This window comes from Hemitrygon akajei, chromosome 12 (genome assembly GCF_048418815.1).
Source record: "Hemitrygon akajei chromosome 12, sHemAka1.3, whole genome shotgun sequence".
NCBI classification, from domain to species: Eukaryota; Metazoa; Chordata; class Chondrichthyes; order Myliobatiformes; family Dasyatidae; genus Hemitrygon; species Hemitrygon akajei.
Genome location: NC_133135.1, coordinates 20,964,635 through 20,979,304, shown reverse-complemented (window position 1 = coordinate 20,979,304; position 14,670 = coordinate 20,964,635). Strand labels below are relative to the sequence as shown.

The 14,670-nt window shown below is 40.8% G+C and overlaps 1 protein-coding gene across 4 annotated transcripts in view; it reads left to right on the top strand.

The window, feature by feature from the left end:
* LOC140736770 (ecotropic viral integration site 5 protein homolog) overlaps positions 1–14,670 on the top strand; it is a 270,604-nt gene that overhangs the window by 8,091 nt on the left and 247,843 nt on the right. The gene's annotated exons all lie outside the window — the stretch shown is intronic.

Sequence of the window (14,670 nt, the reverse complement as noted above, 5' to 3'; positions counted from 1 at the left end):
CAAGCAGTTTAGTTCAAATAAGAAATTTTCGAATGGAAGAAGAATACTACCATGGCTGACAAGTCACAGCCAAAGTAAAAGCAAAAGAGAGGATATACAAGGAAGTTAAAGCTATTGGGAAGCTTTAAAAAACTTGCAGAAGGAAACTAAGAATGTCATTAGGAAAGAAAAGATGAATTATGAAAGGAAGCTGGTGACTAATATCAAAGAAGATACTACAAGCATTTTTTAAGTATATAAAGGATAAAAGAGTTGAGGGTAGATATAGGACTAATAGAAAATGACACTGGAGATATAATGAGAGATGCAGAGATGGCAGAGGAAATGAATGCATATTTTGCATCAGTCATAGTGGAAGACATCTGCAGTATACTGGAAGTTGAAGGGTGTCAGCGAAGTGAAGTATGTGCAGTGAAAATTATGACTAAGAAGGTGTTCAGGAAGCTTAATGGTCTGAGGGTGGATAAATCTGGACCTGATGGAATGCACCCTGTGGTTCTGAAGGAAGTAGCTGAAGAGATTGTGGAGCCATAAACAATGATCCTTCAAGAATTGCTGGATTCTGGCATTGTACCAGATGACTGGAAAATTGCAAGGGCTACTTCGTTATTTAAGAAGGATGGGAGGCAGCAGAAAGGAAACTATAGACCTGTTAGCCTGATATCAATGGTTGGGAAGTTGTTGGAATCAATTGTTAGGAATGAGATTACAGAGTACCTGGAGGCACATGACAAGATAGGCCAAAGCCAGCATGGTTTCCTGAAAGGAAAATCCTGTCTGACTAAACTACTGTAATTTTTCGAGGAGATTACAAGCAGGGTAGACAAAGGAGATGTACTAGATGTGGTGTATTTGGATTTGCAAAAGGCCCTTGACAAGGTGCTGCTCATGAGGCTGCTTAGCAATATAAAAGCTCATGGAATTACAGGGAAGTTACTGGCATGGGTGGAGCATTGGCTGATCGGCAGAAAACAGTGGGAATAAAGGGATCCTATTCTGGCTGGCTGCCGGTTACCAGTGGAATTCCACTGGGGTCAGGGTTGGGAGTGCTGCTTTTTATGATGTATGTCAATGATTTGGACTATGGGATTAATGGATTTGTGGCTAAATTTGGCAATGATACAAAGATAGGTGGAGGAGCAGGTAGTGTTGAGGAAACAGAGCTTGCAGACTGCCAACACAGATGCCTTGTGCAGGAAGGCACAGAGTCGACTGTACTTCCTTAGAAGGTTGGCGTCATTCAATGTCTGTAGTGAGATGCTGAAGATGTTCTATAGGTCAGTTGTGGAGAGTGCCCTCTTCTTTGTGGTGGCGTGTTGGGGAGGAAGCATTAAGAAGAGGGACGCCTCACGTCTTAATAAGCTGGTAAGGAAGGCGGGCTCTGTCGTGGGCAAAGTACTGGCGAGTTTAACATCGGTAGCTGAGCGAAGGGCGCTGAGTAGGCTACGGTCAATTATGGATAACTCTGAACATCCTCTACATAGCACCATCCAGAGACAGAGAAGCAGTTTCAGCGACAGGTTACTATCGATGCAATGCTCCTCAGACAGGATGAAGAGGTCAATACTCCCCAATGCCATTAGGCTTTACAATTCTACCGCCAGGACTTAAGAACTTTTTAAAAGCTATTATTAATGCTTTTTGAGATAGTGATTTAGATGCATATCATATTTTTTTACTGAGTTAAGTATTGTATGTAATTAGTTTTGCTACAACAAGTGTATGGGACATTGGAAAAAAGTTGAATTTCCCCATGGGGATGAATAAAGTATCTATCTATCTATCTATCTATCTAGATAGACTTACATAGTTCAGGGGAATGGGCAAAGAAGTGTCAAATGAAATACAATGTTGGAAAGTGGGTGGTCATGCACTTTGGTAGAAATAAACAGGTAGATTATTATTTGGATGGGGAGAGAATTCAAAATGCAGAGATGCAAAGGGACTTGGAAGCCCTTGTACAGGATACCCTGAAGGTTAACCTCCAGGTTGAGTCAGTTGTGAAGAAGACAAATGCAATGTTGGCATTCATTTCTAGAGGTATAGAATTTAAGAGCAGGCATGTGATGTTGAAGTTCTGTAAGGCACTCATGAGACCACACTTGGAGTATTGTATGCAGTTTTGGGCGCCTTGTTTTAGAAAGGATATACTGACATTGGAGAGAGTTCAGAGAAGATTCGTGAGAATGATTCCAGGAATGAAAGGGCTACTGTATGAGGAATGTCTGGCAGCTCTTGGGCTGTATTCCCTGGAGTTCAGGAGAATGAGGGGTGATCTCATAGAAACATTCTCAATGTTAAAAGGCCTGAACAGATTATTTCCCATGGTAGGGGAGTCTATGACAAGAGGGCACAACTTCAGGATTGAAGGGCGTCCATTTAGAACAGAGATGCGGAGAAATTACTTCAGTCAGAGGGTGGTAAGTCTGTGAAATTTGTTGCCACGAGCGGCTGTGGAGGCCAAGTCATTGGGTGTATTTAAGGCAGAGATAGGTTCTTGATTAGCCAGGGCATGAAAGGGTATGGGGAGAAGGCAGGGGAGTGGGGGTGACTGGAAGAATTTGATCAGCCCATAATTGAATGGCAGAGCAGACTCATTGGGCTGAATGGCCTACTTCTGCTCCTATATCCTATGGTCTAAAATTCTAACCTCTTGTTCTTATTTTTGGCTTGAATATGAATGTGTTTCAGTATCACTTCTCACTTTAAGAAAGCTGTGTTTTAGTTTTTTTTCCTGCAGTGAGTCTCATTAGCTGAGTCAGCTGAGTCTCATTAAATTGCAGCTGAGTGAAATTCTGGGTTTTTCAGAGGAGTTTGTTCTTTAGCATGGTCAACTATGAGAGTGTTGCACATAGTTAATTAGTTGAGATATCCAAATTAATTCACTTGGTTTGTAGATTCTGTTCCAACTGTTATGTAAGTATCAGATTTTTTTACAGAATTGGTTGTTTCTTGAATTGATAAAAATGTTAAGACATAAGGCAGGAAACAGGCCATTCAGCCCAGTGGTCCCATGCAGTCAATCAAGCATTCATTAATCACATTTTATTCTGTCATCCATTTCCCCATATTCTTACATTCACCTACCTGCATACTGGGGCAATTTACATTGACCAATTAACCTCTCAGTCTGCACATGCTTCTAATAAGGAAGCAAACCCATGTAGTCCCAGGCAGAGTGTGTGAACTCCACGTACCATAAGAGGTTAGAAACTGAATGTGAGTTGCTGGAGCTGTGATGCAACAACTGTGCTAAAACTGTCCACTCTGCATAACTGGGACATTAAAGTGAAATCTGCCCCTGCTTGTATTAATCTCCCACCAGCCATGACCTAAGGGAGCAAATCCTTTATAGGACTGTAGCACTACAGCAAGAAGAATGAGTTCTGTGGAATTTCAGTGTGACGTAGCATCATGACTCTAGTATATTCCTCCCTTTCAGTTCGGTAATTTCCAGGAAGGACAAAGTAAATATATTGCAGTGACTGAATTACATGTTATTCACTTTTGACTCTCAATACAATGCTGGAATGTTTTAGAACACCACCACAACAATAGAAATGCATACTTGTACTCAGTTACATTCTCTAGGCAATGATTTTGAGGATCTTCAGTTCCCTTTTGATTGTTCCGGGGAATTACCAGTTGATAACAAGTTTTGAATGTACCTATAGTTAAACCACTTGATGCTTAAGTCTGGATTTTTTGTTAACATTGAAGTTCAGCTCGTCACAAACACCATTCTTTTGTGTCAAAGCACTTAATGGCTGGGAATCAGGTATCGGGATGGGGAGTGAAATTTGGCTGTTCCCCAGAGGTTCAAAGTATCACTTGTTCTAGTCATGACAACTTGTGTGACATAATACATTTAAATGGCCTTAGTTCAGATAATGTCCATTGATGAATGAGGTAAAACAGTGAAGTGTTTTGGCTCATTGGGCACTTTTCCACTTTGGGTTAAAAGACCTTCCCTTTGATCGCATATGAAGGTACAGTATATTACATCCATGTTTGTAGGGAAAGCTCAAATCAAGACTACAGAGAGCTGACTTGAGCATTATGTGATCAGATAAAAAAGATATAAAGATAAAGATTAGACATATTTGTCACATACATCAAAGCACACTGTACAATGTAATACTTTGTTTGTGTCAATGACTAGCACAGTCCAAGGATGTGCTGGGGGCAGCCTGCAAGTGTCTACATGTTTCTGGCGCCAACACAGCATGACTTACTAACCCTAACCTGCATGTCTTTCGAATGTGGGGGGAAACCCACATGGTCACAGGGAAAAGGTACCAATTCCTTACGGATAATGCCGGGAATTGAACCTAGGTCACTGGAACTGTAAGCTGTTTTGCTAACTGCTATGTTGTCCCTCTTAACCTATTCAGAGTTAAAGAGGAATAGAGGGTGCAGAAAGTTGAAATCAGACCTGTTACACTGTCCACCTTGTTTTTTTCAAGATTTATTTCTAAAATTTGCACGGTGTTCTCCCTCACTATTAGAAACCTGTAGTTACAGGGTGCTGCTGGCAGCCCACTGTGTCTCATGTAGAAAGAAGGCCCCTGGTGCAACAGAGCATATAAAATCATGAAAAGTTAGTAAAGGTGCTGGGATCACAAATGATTGGGAATATTGGAAATAGGAATGTGAAGCAGAGGGTAGGTGTACCACAATCTGCCCAAAATGTATCCCTGTGGATCTCATCTTCACACGGCAACTGTTGTTGTAACAATGACAATGCATGCAGGATGAACTCAGCCAATTCCCTGTCTATGGAGGCACACCTCACTCAATGTCAGCAAGACTAACTTCAGGAAGAGGTAACCAGAAGTCCATGAGCTAGTTCTTACCAGGGGGTGGGGGCAGAGATGAAAAGTGTCAGCAACTTTAAATTTCTCGGTGTTATTTCAGAGGACCTATATGGGCCCACCAGATAAATGCAATTGCAAAGAAAGCACGGCAGTGGCTCTATTTTCTTGGAAGTTTGTGAAGATTTGGCATGACATCTAAAGCTCTGACAAACATCTATAGATGTGTGATGGAGAGTATATTGACTGGTTGCATCATGGCCTGGTATTCAAACACCAGAGCCCTTGAACAGAAAAACCAACAAAAGTAGTGTATGTGGCCTAGTCCATCAAAGGTAAAGCCCTTCCGTGCACATCAGTGTAGAGCTCTGTCACAGAAAAGCAGCATCCATCATCGAGGACCCTCACCATTGAGGCCATACTTTCTTCTCACTGCTGCCATCAGGAAGGAGGTAGAGGAGCCTAAGGACCCATACCACTAGGTTCAGGAGCAGTTATTACACCTCAACCATCAGGTTCTGGAACCAGAGGAGTTAACTTCACTCAACCTCACTTGTCTCATCACTGAACTGTTACCATAACGTTTGAACTCACTTTCAAAGTCTCTTCATCTCATGTTTTTGAGAGTTATTTATTATTTTTTTTGTATTTGCACGGTTTGTTATCTTTTACACATTGGTTGTTTGTCCTGTTGGGTACGGTCTTTCATTGATTCTATTGTGTTTCTTGGACTTTCTGTGCATGCCTGCATGAAAATAAACCTCAAGGTTGTATCTGGTGACGTATATGTACTTCGATAGTAAATTCACTTTGAACGAGAAATTCTGGAGATGCTGGAAATCTTGAGCAACACAAACAAAATTCTTGGAGGAACTCAGCAGGTCAGGCAGCATCTATGAAAGGAAATGAACAGTCAGTGTTTTGGGCCAAGACCCTTCATTCGCACTGTGCTAAAACGTCAGCTGCATTTCCTTCCATACCAGATGCCTGACCTGCTGAGCTCAAGTAGCACTTTGTATGTGTTTCTCAATTTCCTGTTGAATTTAGGATCTATGCTTTTATCCCACACTGTACAGGATAGCATATTGTAAAGGCCTTCATCAAAACTTTACAAAGGAAGGTATGCAGGATGGTTCTGTTCCGCTACACTGACAATATTTTATCAGTGCTGTGTGTCACTGTGAGCAGTGTCTCCTTTGAGTTTAGATGGTTGCTGATTTGCTGGAGGAAGTGGGGGATGGGTAAATGTTCCATGCAAATATACTGGCAGCATCAAAACTTGAATGAAGGTAAGGAGAAAGAATTGGTGAAAAATCATGAAGTGGTTAGATGTGAGGAGGTCGCATCTGACAAATCTGCAGCTGCTAGAACACATTCTTGAAAGTTTTTGCAGCACCTTTCTTCCACCCACTTCAGAACTGTTTCTCTCTAACATTACCTTTGAAATATGTTTTATAATGAAACTGTTTTTTGATGTAGTAAAATTAAAATCAACACTGATGTAAACTGTTCAGGCAGTTTTACTTTTTTGGCTTTAAGCACTTCCATCCATTGATACAAAGACCATTTTCAAAAAACTTCAGTGTCATCGTGGGGGAGATTTGAGAGAATCTTAGAGGATGATTCAAGATCTCCACTCTCCTCTTGGGGAAGCAGACAAGATCTGGATGCCCTTTCCTAGTAATCCAGCTGCAATCAGAATTTTAATAATAGAACTCATTACTGAAACATTTATATGCTTGATGAAATTTTGCAAGAAAATATTAAAAACACATTCCAATCTAAATTGCAATAGATTATTGTGGTTTCTATCATTTATTCTCACTGGAAGTTATTGTAGAACAATAGATTTTCTAGCAGGTTTGCTCTTTCTTTGAAATGATTGACATTTACTTAGAGCCTTTGATGTTACCTTGCCGAGGTGATCAATCTTTACGTGTATATTCATTTAATGTACAGTATTGGCTGGGTATTTGAATATAGAGGAGATCACTGCTACATTTAAATATGACCTTTGTTTAAGTGGCTGTGAGTGGAAGGAGGAATCACAATAAAGAGAATGAGTATTAAAATTTATGTTGACATTCCATGGTAGAAATACTTTCTTTTGGTAAAGTTGCTAAACAGAACCCCTATCTGCTCATTAATGTGAACGTGGTAGAAATTGAACAGGGAGCAAATTGACTGATCTATAATCCAAGTTAGCTAAAACAAATTTGATCATTATCAAAGTGATGTTTCTTGGACATCACTTTTTGTGAATTAGCATCTTTCTTATTTGCAATTGTACATACACTTGAGACAGAAAGCCTACAAAAAGCTCTCCCCACTGTTGAGCGCATCATCAAGGACCCTCACCATCCAGGTCCTACTCTCTTCTCACTGAAAAGAATTCCAGGACCCTAAGGTCCCACACCACCAGGTTCACACTACCTCAACCGAAAGGCTTTTGAACCAGAGTCGGTAACTTTACTGATCCCAAAACTGAACTGATTTCACAACCTTTGGACTTACTTTTAAGGATTCTACAACTCATGTTTTCAATATTTATTTGTTATTTTGTTTTTCTTTTCGTATTTGCTCATTTTGTGTTTTGCACATTTGTTGTTTGTTCAAAGGTCCATTTATTATCAAGAGGTACAACTCTGAAATTCTTGTCCATTTGTGCAGTGTTTCATTGATTCTATTGTGTTTCTTTGTACTTGGTGTGAATACCCACAAGAAAATGAATCTCAGGGTGACATACATACTGGACTTCCCCTAAAATAACTGGTGGACTGGATCCATAATAGTTGATGAAAAGCAGTGGATAGTGGTGGGTAGATTTTACTTTTCTAGAAATCTAACATTTCCCATAGGGATAGGTGCTAAGTCATTCTTTTTCTTCCTCATGTATATAAATGACTTTGAAAATGTAGGAGGTATAATTATGTTTGCAGACAGATAGATAGATAGATAGATACTTTATTCATCCCCATGGGGAAATTCAACTTTTTTTCCAATGTCCCATACACTTGTTGTAGCAAAACTAATTACATACAATACTTGACTCAGTAAAAAGTATGATATGCATCTAAATCACTATCTCAAAAAGCATTAATAATAGCTTTTAAAAAGTTCTTAAGTCCTGGCGGTAGAATTGTAAAGCCTAATGGCATTGGGGAGTATTGACCTCTTCATCCTGTCTGAGGAGCATTGCATCGATAGTAACCTGTCGCTGAAACTGCTTCTCTGTCTCTGGATGGTGCTATGTAGAGGATGTTCAGAGTTATCCATAATTGACCGTAGCCTACTCAGCGCCCTTCACTCAGCTACCAATGTTAAACTCTCCAGTACTTTGCCCACAACAGAGCCCGCCTTCCTTACCAGCTTATTAAGACGTGAGGCGTCCCTCTTCTTAATGCTTCCTCCCCAACACGCCACCACAAAGAAGAGGGCGCTCTCCACAACTGACCTATAGAACATCTTCAGCATCTCACTACAGACATTGAATGACGCCAACCTTCTTAGGAAGTACAGTAGACTCTGTGCCTTCCTGCACAAGGCATCTGTGTTGGCAGTCCAGTCTAGCTTCTCGTCTAACTGTACTCCCAGATACTTGTAGGTCTTAACCTGCGCCACACATTCTCCATTAATGATCACTGGCTCCATATGAGGCCTAGATCTCCTAAAGTCCACCACCATCTCCTTGGTCTTGGTGATATTGAAACGCAGGTAGTTAGAGTTGCACCATATCACAAAGTCCTGTATCAGTTTCCTATACTCCTCCTCCTGTCCATTCCTTTACTTTGCCCACGACAGAGCCCGCCTTCCTTACCAGCTTATTAAGACGTGAGGCGTCCCTCTTCTTAATGCTTCCTCCCCAACACGCCACCACAAAGAAGAGGACAACATACAAATTGGTGTAATTGTAGAGAGTGTAGTCTTGAGGACATAATGAGACATGGATCAGGTGGAACGTTGGGTGGAGCATTAGCAGATGAAAATTAATCCAAGCAGATGTGAACTAATGCACTTTGCAAAGTTAAATTCTGGTAGGATATATAAACTATATGGCAGGGGTCTCAGGATTGTTGATGTCTTGAGGGATGCAAGTTCGTAGCTTGTTGAAACTGGCACACAGGTGGATAGGGTAGTGATGGAGCAATTAGTATGCTTGGCTTCATGGGCTAAGGTATTGAGTATATTGGTTGGGAAGTCATGTACCAATAGGAAGTTAGTCAAAACATTAGATAGACTGCATTTGGAGTATCTTGTACTGTTTTGGTCATCACATCAGGATGGATGAGTAGCGAGAGAGAGTGAGAGGAAATTCACCAGGGTGTTGCCTGGAAACAATCGCTGTAGATAGAAGGTAAGACCTGTGTTTATTCTCACTGGAAAAGGAGGCTGATGCGTGAACTTAGACATTTAAAAATTATAAGGGTTATATTTTTTCCCCAGGGCAGAGGAGTCTAGATATACGGGATTTAGGTTTAAGGGGCGGATTTTAAAATAAGACATGGAAAATCAGTATTTCACATGGTGGGTGGTTAATATTTACGGTGAGCTGTCAGAGCAGTAGAGGCAAATGTGATATTTAAAAAGCTTTTTATAGGTACTTGGATAGGAAAGCAGTGAAGGGATATATACAAATGGATTAGTCTCGGGCAGGGTGGATGAGGTGGGCTGGAAGGTTTCTGTAATTCAGTGCTTCAAAGAATGCATGATTAGGCACATTCACAAAGCAATGATAAGGTTATCTCTAAGTCCAGATCGCATTACCTCTTCTTCAGGGCTCATGGGCTCAGATTTAGTGGCTGAGATGCAGCTTGGATCATTGAGATATGGAAAAAAAATACTATGGAAAACTGAAATTGCCTGGACATGAAATATTATTACTAGTTCTGCAAGAGAGCCTGAGCTAGTCAGTCCGTAGTTAGTCATGCAGACTTGAAGCCAATCCAAACTTAAAGTAGTATTCCTCTCTTAACGCCTCTAACAAATAACCCACTCACCACCTCTGGAGGGTAATTACTTATTAGTCATTCAAATCTAGACTTTGAGTGATTTTACCCTTTACCAGACAGAAAACAAACATTTCGACCCCCTCCCTGCCTGTACAACATGTTGAGCTGTGTAAATCACTGTTATTTTAATGAAGAAGTCTGTATGCAGTGTTAAGCTTTCTTTTTGTGCCATTTGTTGTGTCATTCAATTAATAGAAATTTTTAAAAACATCAACAAGTATGAACAATTCTCCGCCAGGAGTGATAGTGAGAGAATCTGTGGTTATGGGAGTGGCTCGTACCATTCATTCCTTCAATCAACCTATTTGTTCTTCTGTGGAGAATGCAATACCTGTACTTTTAATCAAATACACAGTTTGAATTGTATCTGAACAACAATTTATCACCTGTTGGATTTTAGTTAATTCAGCTTGACAGAGTAATGGAAATTGAAAATCAGAAGCTTCCAGATTTTGGAAATCTGGAATAAAAACACTGCAGGAAATACTGAACTGGTCAGGTGCACTACGGAGATGGAAACGTTAATTTTTCAAATCGATAACCCTTCACAACTGGAGTATTGTTGACAGGAAAGGTTAGCCATTTTTTCCCCTCTCCACAGAACACTGAGATGTGCTGAGTATTTCCACCACTTCCTGTTTTTAATCCTGACAAAGTAACAAACTGCTAGCATTTTGTTTTTGGTTGGCATAAAGCTAATGGGCAGTACAGGGCCGATTTGTTCCCAGCAAGTCAGGTTTGTAATATTTCATAATGAGTTGATCATTTCCACTCATTTATCCTTAATCTTCAGCTTAAAGCAACATTTGAGATATTACTCAACTATTTTCTATTTTGGATGTCTATTCTGTGGATTTAATAGGTTTAAAACTTAATTCATTTTTTTTTACTTGAGGCCTTGTGTATTTTCTGTTAACATTTCCAGTTCTGTGCTCAGAATGCAAGTAACCTACTTGTACAAATATTGCTCATTTACATTGAATATTAAGTTGTTTCTTTTTGTCTCAGCATCATGATAGAGGGTGGGAGTGATGTAACGTCACGCAGCTGCCTCAGTTCCACTGACCCAAGTTCAGTAAGTTAATTTTCACATATAAAATAGTTTGAAAATTGTAAAATTACACAAGATAGTGTTCTACAAAGATTGGCAAAATTGTGGATAGTGAGGAAGGTTGTCAAGGTATAGACCAGTTGGAATTTGGGTAGAGAAATGGCAGATGGAGTTCAGTCTGGATAAATGAGGCGTTGCATTCTAGGAGAGCAAATTAGAAGAAACTATATAGTACACAGTGTACTAATGCAATCGTTGATGTAAATAGGAATTGATGTGCAAGTCCATAGTTCCTTGAAGCTGACAGTACAAGTTGAAGGTGATAAAGATATGATATGTTGAGGTGTTGAATATAAAAAGTTGTGAAGTCTTGCTGGAGCTGTGGGAAACTTTGGTTAGGGAGCATTTGTCGTATTGTGTAAAGTTAAGGTCAATGCATTAGTTAAAGGATGTGGAAGCTTTACAGATCAACATTTAGTTTAATAACACCAACAATTGTTATGAAATTTGTTGTTTTGTGGCAGCAGTACATTGCAATGCATAATCATTTTATAAAGCTATATATTACAATAAAACTTTACAATAAAAAATTGAGTAAACATTGCAAAAAAGAAGAGAGGTATTGTTCATGGGTTTGTTGTCCACTCAGAAATCTGATGGCAGAGGGGAAGAAGCTGTTCCTGAAATGTCCTGAATGTGTGCCTTTATGCTTCTGTACCTCCTCCTTGATGATAGCAATGAGAAGAGGACATGTCTTGGATGATGGGGGTCCTTGATGATGAATGCAACTTTTTTGAAACATCGCCTTTTGAAGGTGTTGTCTGTGTTGGGAAGGCTAGTGCCCATGATGGAATTGACGGAGTTTACAGATTTTGCTTTTTCTATTCCAGTGCAGTGGCCACTCCATACTAGACAGTGATGAAACTGATTGGAATACTCTCCACAGTACATCTGTACAAATTTGTGGAGGGTCTTTGGTGACATACCAAATGAGATTTACAGGAAGATGCTGTGGCATTGCTGCCGGCTGCACCTCCAACAGTGCCCTTAGGTTAGCTACAGGATCATCAGCCAGGGACCACTGCAGACTCCTCATGAAGTATAGCCACTGTTGTGCCTTCTTTGTAATGACATCAATATGTTGCACCCAAGATAGATCTTCCGAGATGTTGACACCCAGGAACTTGAAACTGCTCACCCTTTCCAGTGCTCATCCCTCAATGAGGACTGGTGTGTGTTGTGTTGACATCCTCTTCCCGAAGTTCAGTTAATACCATGGACTTTCTGACATTGAGTGCCAGTTTGTTATTGTAACATCACTTAACCAGTGGTCTTGCTCATGTATGCCTCCTCGTCACCACATGAAATTCTGGCAACAATAGTTGTGTAGAAAAGGTTTGCCAACTGGACAAACTTGGATTGTTGGCTCTGGAGCTTTGGAGGTTCAGGGATGATCTGATAGGATTATGTAAAATAATGAGAGGCATAGCTAGAGTGGATAGTCAATTTCAATGTGAAATGTCAGCTACTAGATGGCATGGCTTTAAGGCAAGAAGAACAAAGTTTAAACAAGATTTTAACATGCAAATTTTATTACACTTTGATAGGTGTCTGAATCATGATGGAAGCAGATAAGATACTATGTTTGAGGTATTTAACAAGCACATGAATTGGCAGGAAATAGAAGGATGCAGACCATGTGCTGGGTGATGTGCAGTTTAAATTAGATTAAGGTCTTCTCTATTTTGTAGAATTATCTCAATTGTACAGTGTTCATCAACTGTGTAGCATAGTGTTTTTATAACCATATAACAATTACAGCACGGAAACAGGCCATCTCGGCCCTTCTAGTCCATGCCGATCGCTTACTCTCACCTAGTCACACTGGCCTGCACTCGGCCCAGAACCCTCCATTCCTTTCCTGTCCATATACCTATCCAATTTTACTTTAAGTGACAATATCGAACCTGCCTCTACCACTTCTACTGGAAGCTCGTTCCACACAGCTACCACTCTCTAAGTAAAGAAATTCCCCCTCTTGTTACCCTTAAAGTTTTGCCCCCTAACTCTCAACTCATGTCCTCTTGTTTGAATCTCCCCTACCCTTAATGGAAAAAGCCTATCTACGTCAACTCGATCTATTCCCCTCATAATTTTAAAAACCTCTATCAAGTCCCCCCTCAACCTTCTACGTTCCAAAGAATAAAGACCTAACTTGTTCAACCTTTCCCTGTAACTTAAGTGCTGAAACCTAATGTATTTATTTATATTTTGAATCTGGATCAATACAAAGTATCTGGGAATGCTAGAAATTATAAACACGAGGAAGTCTGCAGATGCTGGAAATCCAAACAACACACAAAATGCTGGTGGAACTCAGCAGGTCAGGCAGCATCTATGAAAATGAATAAACATTTGATGTTTTGGGCCGAGACCCTTCTTCAGACTGAAAAGGAACCGGGCAGACGTTAAAGTAAAAAGGAGAGGAGGCTAGTTTAGAAGGTGATAGATGAGGCCAAGTGAATGGGAAAGGCAAAGGGCTGGAGAAGGAATCTGAGGTGAGGAGAGTGGACTGCAGGAGAAAGGCCAATGTAGAGGAGGCCACTGGACACAATAGACAACCCCAGCAGATTTGCAAGTGAAGTGTTGCCTCACCTGGGAGGAATGAATGGAGGTGATGGAGGACATGAATGTGGAGGTGTAGCACTTGTGTCACTTGTAAAGATAAGTGCTGGGAGGGACGAATGGACAAGGGAATTGCGGAGGGAGCTATCCCTGCGGAAAGCAGATTAGGGTGGGTGGTAAAGATGTATTTATAGATACGATCCCTTTTGGAGATGGCAAAAGATGTGGAGGATGATATTTTGCATCCAGAGGTCTGAAGTGGTAGGTAAGGACAAGAGGAACACACTCATTGTTAAGGCAGCAAGAAGATAAGGTGAATGTGGATGTTTGGGAAATGGAGATGTGGAGGAAGGGAAACCCTGTTCTTTGAAGGAAGACATTCCTGTTGCCCTGGAAAGGAAAGCCACATCCTGGGAACAGATGCAGCAGAGGCAAAGGAAGTGAGAAAATTGAACAACATTTTTACAGGAGACAGGATGGGAAAAGGTATAGTCAAGATAACTGAGGGAATTGGTAGGTTTATAAAAGGTGTTGGTTGATAGTTTGTCTCCAGCGATGGAGACAGAGAGATCGAGAAAGGGGAGGGAGGGTTCAGAAATGGACCAAGTGAAATTAAGGGCAGGGTGTAAGTTAGAGGCAAAGTTGGTGAAATTGAGCTCAGCATGGATGCATAAATCAGCACCAATGCAGTTGTCACTGTAGGAAAAAAAAGTTGGGGAGTATTACTGGGGAAGACTTGGAACATGGGCTGTTCCTCATAGCCAACGAAGAGGCAGGCATAGATGGAGCCTCTGCGGGTGCTCATGGCTACCCTTGAGTCTGGAGAAAGTGGGAGGAGCTAAAGGAACAATTGTTGAGGGTGAGGACCGGTTCTGCCAGACAGAGCAGCAAGGTGGTTGAGGGGAATTGGTTAGTTTTGTTAAGAAAGAAGCAGAGAGCGTTCAGGCTTTCTTGATGGAGGATAGGTGTAATGCCCTGGTAAAGGTTTTACTGCTAAAGCAGGGTATTTCATGTAGTTGGCTTTTTGTAGAAGCCATGTGTTTGTTGGGAGTGTTTGAGTTACTTTTAAAGATTAGGGATTCTTAGGAAAGTGTGTAGTCCAAATAGGAGAGTGGAACTGGGAGACGGTTCCAGAGAAGGTTGGGAGAGTGGGTTTTGTGTAAATTGAGGG